Source organism: Toxorhynchites rutilus, chromosome 2 (assembly GCF_029784135.1).
Source record: "Toxorhynchites rutilus septentrionalis strain SRP chromosome 2, ASM2978413v1, whole genome shotgun sequence".
Taxonomy (NCBI): domain Eukaryota; kingdom Metazoa; phylum Arthropoda; class Insecta; order Diptera; family Culicidae; genus Toxorhynchites; species Toxorhynchites rutilus.
Window position 1 is genome coordinate 42,498,297 of NC_073745.1, and position 13,204 is coordinate 42,511,500.

General features: G+C 38.7%; 2 non-coding genes across 2 annotated transcripts; both read left to right on the plus strand.

The window, feature by feature from the left end:
• The first annotated feature begins 6,295 nt into the window (after positions 1 to 6,295).
• LOC129772051 (U4 spliceosomal RNA) lies at positions 6,296 to 6,434 on the plus strand. Its single transcript, XR_008742553.1, has one exon. It is a non-coding gene; the product is annotated as a U4 spliceosomal RNA (small nuclear RNA).
• A 3,578-nt stretch (positions 6,435 to 10,012) lies between these two features.
• On the plus strand, positions 10,013 to 10,085 carry Trnav-cac (transfer RNA valine (anticodon CAC)). Its single transcript has one exon. It is a non-coding gene; the product is annotated as a tRNA-Val (tRNA).
• Positions 10,086 to 13,204: the final 3,119 nt, after the last annotated feature.

Genomic DNA, 13,204 nt, shown 5'->3' on the forward strand with positions numbered 1-13,204 from the left:
TAATATGCCCATCAAGCGAACTTTAGCAGACATGTTGACTCTGACTCGTGATGCAATTTTTAAATATAGAAAAGTGCAAATGCAAACGAAGCGCGTCGCGCGCGTGCTTACCCCCTTCTCATCCGTTGCCACTCGACTCGTCGAATAAACTGTTTTGTTTCGCTGGGATGTTGTTTTATCTCTCGCCCTTCCACCCCCTGTTACCGCCACCACCAACCACTCTTGCTTATTAAACATCCAACAGCACAGAGTAACTTGTTCCATCCCGATTTTCGTTGTGTTGAACAATTCATAACAATCAAAACCAAAAACAGATGCAGCGAAAAAAAAAACGAACCGCTTGTGTAAATATTTACCCGAATGCGAAGGAGCTTGACCGCCACGGTCAAAGTGATTGAGGTCGTTCACTCCTGATGCTATCATTTGCTTTTTTGGCACAGGACAGAAGAAAAAATGTTTCCTGTTTTTCTGTTAATCTGCTCTAGAAACCTTGCACCGCAATCGAAAAGAAAGTGAAGAGTTTACTGACCTACGGTAGAAAATGGATTGTGGTCCTTTTGGACATACAACGTCAACTAGAATTCGATGCGTATAATTTGAAGCTAAACTGTTAAACTAAGTTCAGAATACGTGCCATATCCTATGGCTTGTTTCATATTCCAAACAAATAATGGACGTAATAATATTAGAATGAATTACGTAACTCACCCTGTTCAGTCAGCTTTTATTCCAGTTCGCTGATAAGTGACAATCAAACGACACGAGGCCTTTAACCGTGCTTATTAATAAATTACAATTTATATCAATTTATTCTGCCGCGCTATTTTTAATCCCACCGCCACTCGAAGCCGTTTTTCGCTCGATTTAATTTATTTTCTATGTTACTTTTTTTTCTTTCAGGGGAAGATACGACGCGTCTGGGCCTACGGAGCGTTCGGTACAAAACAAGCCATTGATCAACGTCGTCCGCACAACGCGATTAAACACCCATCCACATTTCTCTAAACAATTTCTTTTGATAAATATCTCGCACATTTACATACCCCTCGGTGCGCGGTGAAACAAAATCCGGAGGCCATCATGCTATCGCTAAGTAAACATTGCGGAAAGCCGAAGCTAGTTCAATCTAGCAGCAGTCCTCACCAATAGGAGCAAAACACGGACCGAACCAGAAGGAACTGGGTCAGCGTATTGCGCAGCACATGACTTTATCTAATCACATGTGCCGTTTTTTTCTTCTTTCTGTTATTTAAACATTCCTCCTCCCGCGCTCCTCCTACTGTGTAAATCATTTATTCTACATTCCGGTGTGGTGAAACTGACCTTTATTATTTGGGTGCCCGCGTGTTTTCCAAGGTTGGACCGATAAATTTGGTGGAACACCAAGTCTCGCGCGTATCGTTTGTTTTGGGCAACTTGAAATTGAACCAAAAAAAAAGCGCTGTTTCCGCCCGGGATCGAACCGGGGGGCCTTCCGCGTGTTAGGCGGATGTGATAACCACTACACCACGGAAACGCTATGCATAATGGTTATCGTTTTATAATAATCGATTAAACTCAGCAATAAAAAGTTAAGGAGCATATTTAACCGGCCGCTGTCACGACTCTATCCGTTTTTTGAAACTTTTCAAAATTATAACTCTTTCATTTCTTAATAGATCACTAATGTTAATGCAAATTGATTGGAAATATTTCGACGCGACCATCATAATAGCAGAATATTTTTTTTATTGATAAACAATTGAATAATTGTAAAATGTCTGGTTGAATCTCTTGTTTTGACCAACTTGAGCAACAGCACAATACAATTTGAATACAGTAATACTTCTGAGAAAATAAACGTATCTACACCCAAAGTTAATTTTAGCACATGTTATGGCATCCCGATTTATTACATGAAATGAGCTGAAAAATAACAGCAAAATGTTCTACTCCCCAATACATATCATTTGTATATAAATATATATATATATATATATATATATATATATATATATATATATATATATATATATATATATATATATATATATATATATATATATATATATATATATATATATATATATACATTGGGCACACATCAATTGCTTACATTCGTAGCGGAAAAGTGGATTTATTATCAATCGGCGTTTTTGTAGATGATTTAAATATAGTTGCGGCCATTTTACTAGCGTGAAACCATGTCACATGCAGTTTCTCTCAATTTTGTATTCGCTAATAAAGAACCGAATATCCGGCCGCCTAGTTTATAGTTTGTGATCGATATCTGAGTGGGAAGGAAAAATAGAACCGAGGAAACGAGAAGTGCTGATAGCTTTCGACGAACCTGATTCACATGCATGAATCGAGTCTACTGAAGTAATAAAAAATTAAATAGCTAAAAAGTTATGTCAAAAATTTCGATGCATTATAAAATAATATCCGAAGTGATAAACAAGTGGATTGAATAATATAGTTCCGTAGTTCTACGTCGAAAACTGCGGTCGTGTCCTGCGCGTCCATATGTCTGATAACTCCGACAACTCCGACAAAGGTAGAGCATGGCGAGCTAACATTATTGGTGGTCCTGAAAAATTGCCATTCGGCTGAAGAGGGATTTTTGACGGCGCTGTGATCCAGTTGCTAGATAAATAACTGAATGAGGCGATTATATGTTGTTCCACCAGCAACATAATTCCACACTGCGATGCGGTGTTTTAATCGAATAATATTTCGTCACTATGTTGGATCGATAACGCATTCATGTTGCTGTTTTTACCGCTTATGTTCCTTTGTCCGTGGTATAAACTATTTTCCGGTTCGAAAAAGTCTGATCTGATTTAACTGATTTAACCCAAACGTCATTCGCCCCTACTGATCGCTTCAAAACTGGAGAATCCACCAGCGGTTTTTTTTTGTTTTCATTCTGGATACACCCAAACTAGCGTTGGCTGAAAACATTTCATCTTTGGCAGAAATGATGCCATTTCGTGTGCTGGAGGGTCAAATGCGCAAATAATGAGCTGTTTTAAAGGCTTAAAAATGCTATTTCCTGGAATGCTGGTCTCACGAAGAAGTAAACTATAATGAACATTCGTGTGCAGATGTCCTTAATCGGTGACTAGTTCCGCCAGAAAAACAGTTGATTATGTTGTAATTAAGGACATATACAGCCAGAAAGATCAACCAATCCTCAGATATGATTTCCTGGCGTCTGAATGCTCTGCGATGAGGTTAAATATGTTTATAAGAAAACTAGCTGGCCCGGCAAACTTCGTCCCGCCCAAAATTTGTTTTTGACATACGGCAATTCTTTTTTTGGTATAGATAGAAGAAGATATAGGAGTGCGTTCCATCACATTTAAATCCATTTCCAGTTTCGAACAAAGATCAATTTCGCTAGCGCAAACATCAAATGGACTAACAGCACTTGTCTTTATGTAATTGTAAAACATATGGGAATTTTCCGAATTTTCCTTTTTTTCTACAGAGTTTTCCGAAAATTTTCAATTGTCATGTTTGGAGGGGTGTCATACCATCATAGAAACATTTCTCATACCCAAAAATCCTTACATCCCAAATTGTGCTTGATTAGTTCTCGAGTTATGCAGAAGTTTGTGTTTCGTTTGTATGGCAGCCCCCTTTAGAGAGGGGGGATGAGTGTATTCACCATAGAAACGTTTCGTGCCCCGTGGCTATATATATATATATATATATATATATATATATATATATATATATATATATATATATATATATATATATATATATATATATATATATATATTAAGAACCGAATATCCGGCCGCCTAGTTTATAGTTTGTGATCGATATCTGAGTGGGAAGAAAAAATAGAACCGAGGAAACGAGAAGTGCTGATAGCTTTCGACGAACCTGATTCACATGCATGAATCGAGTCTACTGAAGTAATAAAAAATTAAATAGCTAAAAAGTTATGTCAAAAATTTCGATGCATTATAAAATAATATCCGAAGTGATAAACAAGTGGATTGAATAATATAGTTCCGTAGTTCTACGTCGAAAACTGCGGTCGTGTCCTGCGCGTCCATATGTCTGATAACTCCGACAACTCCGACAAAGGTAGAGCATGGCGAGCTAACATTATTGGTGGTCCTGAAAAATTGCCATTCTGCTGAAGAGGGATTTTTGACGGCGCTGTGATCCAGTTGCTAGATAAATAACTGAATGAGGCGATTATATGTTGTTCCACCAGCAACATAATTCCACACTGCGATGCGGTGTTTTAATCGAATAATATTTCGTCACTATGTTGGATCGATAACGCATTCATGTTGCTGTTTTTACCGCTTATGTTCCTTTGTCCGTGGTATAAACTATTTTCCGGTTCGAAAAAGTCTGATCTGATTTAACTGATTTAACCCAAACGTCATTCGCCCCTACTGATCGCTTCAAAACTGGAGAATCCACCAGCGGTTTTTTTTGTTTTCATTCTGGATACACCCAAACTAGCGTTGGCTGAAAACATTTCATCTTTGGCAGAAATGATGCCATTTCGTGTGCTGGAGAGTCAAATGCGCAAATAATGAGCTGTTTTAAAGGCTTAAAAATGCTATTTCCTGGAATGCTGTGAGACCAATAAATGTTTTTACGGTGGTGAGACACTCCACCCGCACTCTAAGGGTGGGATGTCTTGCAAATGAAATACAATTTTCTTCATAACTCGAAAACTAATGAAGCGAATGGAGCCACGGGGCACGAAACGTTTCTATGGTGAATACACTCATCCCCCCTCTCTAAAGGGGGCTGCCATACAAACGAAACACAAACTTCTGCATAACTCGAGAACTAATCAAGCACAATTTGGGATGTAAGGATTTTTGGGTATGAGAAATGTTTCTATGATGGTATGACACCCCTCCAAACATGACAATTGAAAATTTTCGGAAAACTCTGTAGAAAAAAAGGAAAATTCGGAAAATTCCCATATGTTTTACAATTACATAAAGACAAGTGCTGTTAGTCCATTTGATGTTTGCGCTAGCGAAATTGATCTTTGTTCGAAACTGGAAATGGATTTAAATGTGATGGAACGCACTCCTATATCTTCTTCTATCTATACCAAAAAAAGAATTGCCGTATGTCAAAAACAAATTTTGGGCGGGACGAAGTTTGCCGGGTCAGCTAGTTTTCTTATAAACATATTTAACCTCATCGCAGAGCATTCAGACGCCAGGAAATCATATCTGAGGATTGGTTGATCTTTCTGGCTGTATATGTCCTTAATTACAACATAATCAACTGTTTTTCTGGCGGAACTAGTCACCGATTAAGGACATCTGCACACGAATGTTCATTATAGTTTACTTCTTCGTGAGACCAGCATTCCAGGAAATAGCATTTTTAAGCCTTTAAAACAGCTCATTATTTGCGCATTTGACCCTCCAGCACACGAAATGGCATCATTTCTGCCAAAGATGAAATGTTTTCAGCCAACGCTAGTTTGGGTGTATCCAGAATGAAAACAAAAAAAAAACCGCTGGTGGATTCTCCAGTTTTGAAGCGATCAGTAGGGGCGAATGACGTTTGGGTTAAATCAGTTAAATCAGATCAGACTTTTTCGAACCGGAAAATAGTTTATACCACGGACAAAGGAACATAAGCGGTAAAAACAGCAACATGAATGCGTTATCGATCCAACATAGTGACGAAATATTATTCGATTAAAACACCGCATTGCAGTGTGGAATTATGTTGCTGGTGGAACAACATATAATCGCCTCATTCAGTTATTTATCTAGCAACTGGATCACAGCGCCGTCAAAAATCCCTCTTCAGCAGAATGGCAATTTTTCAGGGCCACCAATAATGTTAGCTCGCCATGCTCTACCTTTGTCGGAGTTGTCGGAGTTATCAGACATATGGACGCGCAGGACACGACCGCAGTTTTCGACGTAGAACTACGGAACTATATTATTCAATCCACTTGTTTATCACTTCGGATATTATTTTATAATGCATCGAAATTTTTGACATAACTTTTTAGCTATTTAATTTTTTATTACTTCAGTAGACTCGATTCATGCATGTGAATCAGGTTCGTCGAAAGCTATCAGCACTTCTCGTTTCCTCGGTTCTATTTTTTCTTCCCACTCAGATATCGATCACAAACTATAAACTAGGCGGCCGGATATTCGGTTCTTTATTAGCGAATACAAAATTGAGAGGAACTGCATGTGACATGGTGCAAATAAAGTGTTCGATGTAAGAAAGAAATAAACACATTCTTAAATAAAAATTTTGAACGAATATTAAATTAATAAGTGTCCAATTTAGCTTTGCGCAGTGGCGATATCGTAACCAATGAGGTTATACCGAGGTGCGATTATTGCTAATTGAAAAAAAATCCTATTTAATAGTGCATCATAAGCGTTTCTACGAGGAATTTAGAATAGTTTAATTCTGATAACGGTTTTATATTATTATAAATAGATTTTTGTGAGTGTATTGAGATAATTCTAATACTGGGCGAGTAAGAGTTACATGCAATCAGCAATCAATTGTTTTCATTGAGATTGAACTTTGAACTGTTTTCAGGGATGGTCGTCTGAGAGAGAGTACACTTTCTTCACTACAAATCGAAATTATTATGATCGGCGACAAATTCACTAATTTGAAGACTCAACAACTGTTAGGCTTGTTGGGGGAGTGCGTTGGGCTTTTATATATTCGAGGTGATTCCACATGTTCATGCATCGAAAAAGTATTTGGATAAGTACGAGACTTCACAAAGAACACCGAACTTACTTCGTATGAGAACATCTTTAAACGCTTGAAAGATCGTTGTAACTTCTTAGAAGAAGATCAAAATAATCTGATTGCAACCTTTTTAGTCCTGAGGTTCAGGTCAACCCATTTAGGTGTTCTCGAAACATAAACAGACAGACAAATAATCATCTTACAAAAATATCTTGAGACGAATCTTTTGAGATTAACAGCTCATTGCTATGGAGCTGAATAAAACTTTGATTATATGAGTTGATAATAATTCAATTCCAATATTATTTTGACATGTCAGTAATCACACCTTATTTTTAATTACGTGTAAATGATGTTTATATGCTGTTGTGTTATAATTTATCTTATGTTAATAAGAATTTTTTTTTCAAATATCCGGAATCCGGCCGGATAGTGAGTCACTATCCATGTTTTCTGTCGAAAATGAAATGCTTTCTGACAACGCTAGTTTGGGTGTACTTTCACGAAATATACGTTTATCTAAACAAATGCAGTGTATATCTATATTCCAAAATTCTGCTGCTTTTCTTTATCGTAGCACACCTCGATACAGAGGGCTTCCTCTCCTTGTATCGAGCTGTGTGTTTATGTGTATGAAATCAGCATTAGACATGAATGATATCCGTTCGTTGTTTTATGCTAGCTCACTCGCATCTGTGTTTTCACCTTCACCTGTCAAGAGAACAATCCTCTCGTGCTTGACCTTGACCCGCTCTGCGTCAACCATGTTGCTTCGAAGACCACCAAACGAGAAGTGGTGTGGCTTCAGGTTCAGGTTCAGGTTTTGAATTAAAGAGACTTTAAACTCTGAGAGTTCATTCGTCTCTAAGGTGTGCCTTCAAATCGCGGATGGCTTATTTAAACCAAATATGATGTTCTTAACGTTTACTTTATTTCACAAAAATGTGACCTGTTTTCTGAGTTGGCACCCTACCTGAAAGACGTAGTTCTACGTCAAAAAATGTACTAAATTGAAATTAGTTAAAAGGTGAATTCATTTGTGATTTTTGACATCCAACTTGCTGAAATTTATTTACTGTAAGCGCCAGTTACATTACTTAAATTAGAAAATAGTTTTATTTTCGGGATATCATGCCAAAAACTGTAAGCATTTATCAATTGAACAAATATTATTATTATTGTTTAAATAAAACTATTTACAGTTTTGAGCTGTTACAAACCAAACTGTTGCATAAGTTCTAAACCGGAGTTCCGAACAAATATTCTGATACCAGCAGTTCTCGAAGCATAACACTTTCTATATAAAAATAATTTTTTTTAAAGGAGTCGAAATTGCTTGTATTTTTGCATATTGCTGAAAAATAAAATTGTTTTTCCATGTAGTTCGCGAGTGTATTTGTTAAACTAAATCTACTATAAGAACAACAATATCTATCAAAAGTATATCAATATTCATAACTAGAATACGAGAAATTTTGAGTATTTTATCCAGACGCTGTTATGTCATCACCTTTGTCTGGGTCCCTTCACATTATTCAATTTCGGGTAATGAGAGGGCTGACTCATTAGCAAAGGTAGGTGCGATTGAAGGCGACATTTATCTTTTTTTTACTCTTTATTCCTTAAAAACACCATCGTTAACTGGTAACGCAAATGGGACGAAGATGAATTGAGCCGGTGGCTCCACTCAATTGTCCCTAAGGTTAGCCTCAAACCATGGTTCAAAACTCTGGACCTGAGTCGGGACTTTTTTCGCACCTTCTCCCGACTCATGTCCAATCACTGATCGTTAGAAGCGCTACTTTTTCGTTTCAATCTTGCCGACAGCAATATCTGCGTTTGTGGCCAAGGTTACCACGATATCGAACACGTTGTTTGGTCGTGCGAGTTGTATCTTGTCGCCAGATCGAAATTAGAAAACTCTCTTTGGTTCCGATGAAGGCAGCCCAATGTGCCGGTGAGAGATGTGTTGGCTCGGTTAGACCTTGATTACGTGTTCCAAATACAGTACAATCCCGGTTATCCGCGATATAGTCTGGCTAGCTCACCGCGAATGACGAAAATCGCGGATAACGCCATAAAGAACTAAAAATGAGTTCCGAACACGAAAAATAAAATTACCATCAAAACTATGTTTTATCAGTACAGACCAGTACAGTACAGTACAGGCCAGAGATGTACACGACCTTGTAGGTGGATAGTTTATTGATTTCTGTACTGATAAAACATAGTTTTGATGGTAATTTTTTTTTCGTGCTCGGAACTCATTTTTACTTCTTTATGGCGCTATCCGCGAGTTTCGTTGTGAAAGCCATAATCGAAACAAAAGTGCAGAGCCTATCACCCATTGACAAATTCCGGGAAGGCTTATAAATTTACAATGGAACTCGCTGTCGCGGATAATCCACACCGCGGATCATCCGCTTGCGGATAATCGGGATTCCACTGTATATGTTTTCCTTAAGGCTATCAATTTTCGAGTATGATTGTTTTCCATCCTTTTCCCCTCTCTTTCGTCCTTCGCGAGCTATCGGTTGCCTTCCTACTAACATTAGAATATGTTCAATTGTAAATACATATTAGATGTAAGGATAGTTTTAAGAATTTATTGTGAGTGTGAATGAGAATGTGAAAGTGAATGTGAATGTGAGTGTGAGTGTGAACATTGTTACAATCTCCTTACATCCCCTCCTTTTCCTAATAAAATGTGTCACCCTTCTAAACTCGAGTCGACCGCGAGTAATCGGTTTCCTATTTTATTAACCATAGAATTAAGGAAATATGTTAATATATTCTAGTAAAAATAGAGTTAAAAGTTTGGCTCCTTTAAACCTACGTAACTGAGCCTGTAAAAATAAACGGATTATTAAAAAAACATATCCATAACAGAACTTTTTTGAAGGAAATCACAAAAATAGACCGGAAAATTCGAATTTCTCCACAAAAATAGTCCAATGATGGTAAATCGCATCGCAAATTACGGGGTGAATACGCGAAATTATTCACAATGATTTTACAGGCCCATAAAGCGCACCACGCGTCGTAACGTACTCCACGGCGTCTTGGCGATGCGAGCTATCCCGTAGAGTAAATGTGGTGCATAAACGACCCGTGGTTGCCTAAAATAATGACTGTCCAGAAATCTGCACAATTTGCAGGCATTGTTCAGTCTATTGATGGTGAAATGGCGAATCAAATTAAACACAAAAAAGTGACAGTTGTCAAAATGGCGTACATTTTAAATATAGTTGCCAACTTCTATACCTCTGATAAACATCCTACATTTAAAGTCGTTTCCGTGGTGTAGTGGTTATCACATCCGCTTCACACGCGGAAGGCCCCCGGTTCGATCCCGGGCGGAAACAGTAGCTTTTTTAAAACCTAAGAGAAGCCGTCGATAGTTTATCGTTGAGAATATTGCTGTTGCTATATCAAATCACTCCTTCTGCTAGTTTGTAATTGTTATGGCTATATTTATACACAGTGTTCCATGTTGCACAAAAAACACTGCGTCCGGGATAAACATGTCCACGCTGCTGTTCGCAGTTTTGTGTTTGAAAACAAACATGATTTTTTCGTACCTGTGTTTGAAAATGTGACATGTTTGTATTCGTAGTATGTTTGGACATACGATGTTTAATCCTAATGTTTCACATGATGTTCGAACATGGTGTTCAGTTTCTCTTGCATTTTCGCCCCAAGTACCGGCAGTGCGTAGAGTAGAATAAGTGAATCGGACACCACACCACCACCACTCAACACGGGGTGTGTTGGTAAAGGGTGTGTCACATCAAATTGCATCACGGAAAAAACGCTGAAGAAATTTAATTTTTAGGAATTATATCTTCAGCTTTGGCTTATAATCAGATAAGAGTGTATAGATCACGTTGGCCATGCTTCACTGTCAATTTTTCGTAAATTTGGAAAAATGTCGTCGAACGAAAAAGAGCGTCGTGAATTAATCCTGTGCACTCATTTCGAGAATCCGGAGTTGTCACATCGGGACATCGGTAAGATGCTGGGAATCGTCCAATCCACGGTCAGCAGAGTACTAAAACGATACTTCGAGAACCTAACCATCGACCGGAAGGTGAAGAACGGCAAAAATGGATGCTCCGTCAGTGAAAAAGATCACAAGCGCGTAGTTAAGCAGTTTAGACGTGATCCGAGAAGTTCGGTTCGGGATGTCGCCAATAAGCTGAATTTGTCAAGTTCATTCGTCCAGCGGACCAAGCAGCAGGAGGGCCTGCGTACATACAAGGTTCAGAAGGCTCCTAACCGCGACGAAAGGCAAAACATGGTGGGGAAGACGCGAGCCCGGAAGCTATACACCGAAATGCTGACGAAGCCGCATTGCCTGGTAATGGACGACGAAACCTACTTCAAAGCGGACTTTCGTCAGCTGCCGGGCCTGTTGTTCTTCTCCGCAGAGGACAAATTCAGCGTTCCGGAGGAGATTCGCAAGCAGAAACTATCCAAGTTTGCCAAAAAGTACATGGTGTGGCAAGCGATCTGCTCTTGCGGAAAGCGGAGCGCCCCCTTCGTGATGACCGGCACGGTAAACGGGCAGGTTTACCATAAGGAGTGCCTACAGAAGCGCTTACTACCACTATTGAAGCAGCACGAGGGCCCGACCATCTTCTGGCCGGATCTCGCTTCGTGCCACTATTCAAAGGACGTGTTGGAGTGGTACGAAGCCAAAGGGGTCACCTTCGTGCCAGAGGAAATGAACCCGCCCAACGAGCCGGAGCTTCGCCAAAATAGAGAAATATTGGGCGATTATGAAGCAGGCCCTCCGGAAGAACCCAAAAGTTGTCAAATCGGAGGCGGACTTCAAGAGAAAATGGATTTCTGTTCAAAAAAAACTACAACCTGACGTTGTACAGAGCCTTATGGACGGGGTAAAGAGGAAGGAGCGAGAATACGGGCTTGGGCTCGAAGTATGAATAAAATGAAAATTCCAAAAGTTGTTTAATAGTTTTTATTTTACTGTCTAAAATTTTCAAAAGGATCGGTCTACTGGGCGAATTTTTTTTCATCTAAAATTTTGGGCAAATAAAATAAACCTCTTTATCTGTTCTGAACAAAATAAACGTCGATTGATATGAGAGTTTTCACAACTGATATCATTATTTAGTTCACGCATCAATGTATATATTGAATTCATGTAACATTCGCTATTATTAGCTATTTGAACAAGTACCAAAATTGAATAGAGCATGGCGGAGCCCACAACAAATTTTTATTACAATATTCCTATAATTTTAATCGAATATAAAGCACCAAAATTATTCAGCGTTAAGCGTGACGCTAACCACTCGACCACGGGAGCTACAATTTTGGCTGGATCTTTGAATACAAATGGCCAATACTGCTTGTTCGCGACGAACGCGACCGGAGCTATAAAACGAGTGAAGAAGAGGAGAAGAAAGGATGATGCAATCGCATGCACAAATAGCATGTGTAGTGTAGTATAAGTATACTGCCGTAATTTCGCAAAGTGACGCAAGCGCCAGAGGGAAGAATTTTCAGTACGAGACTTTTTGTAAAATTGCATGTATAATCGGCGTACGCGTACATTACGAAAATCTGATCTGTACAAAATGTGTACTGTTGATGCAAAAACATTGCCATCGGCTTGATTTTTGAAAAAGTGCGGTTTTATTTAAGCTATGCTACCAACACAATAAACTGTGGAAACAGCAAATTTTAATCGCTGTTTCCACAATCGATTGGCGTTCATCCGTCAAAGTGTGCGAGAATCTGTTTCCAATTATTTTCTCCAAAATGCCGCAGTTGAGCGGAGCATGAGAAAGCATCAGGGAGAAAAGTTCTACATATTTTTCGACTTTGTAGTATGCGTCGAGCCGGCTAACGTAGTTGAGAACCCGATTGTAACAATTATGGACAATACCAATTTTTTACAATCCAAAATGCAATTGAAAATATAAGATAATGCCGTCTGAAATAATTCGATGTACAGCTGATACAATTTATGCGAGGGTGTTTTGAGTTTTGTTACAAGATGCGTTTAGATGGAGTATTTAGAAGAGTGCAGCTGTTTACCAAATCCGACATTTAGCCTTCAATCAACACTCAGCTTTAATCTATCCGAAAGAGAAATTGAAAGCACATGACTCTCATTATGCTAAACGTCCATTACGGAAGATGTGGAATTTGCCGTCCCTGCTCATTCATCCTGTGCTATCAAAACTGATCAAAAAATCACTTTGCATCACAATCAAATTACATCACATCATAGGGAAAATGGCGCTTACGCCGCATCACAGGGGAAATGGCGCTTGCGCCAAACCGTTATCCAGCTTTTACGGGGTCATTTTTTCACATTTCTGTAAAATTTAGCAGTTGTTTGAAAGGATTTGGTATTCTTTATTAATCTATAACGAAAAAAGTAAAATGTCAATTGTGGCGCTTGCGTCACTTTGCGAGATTACGGCAGTATAGCTTTTAGTTTTTTCCTTCA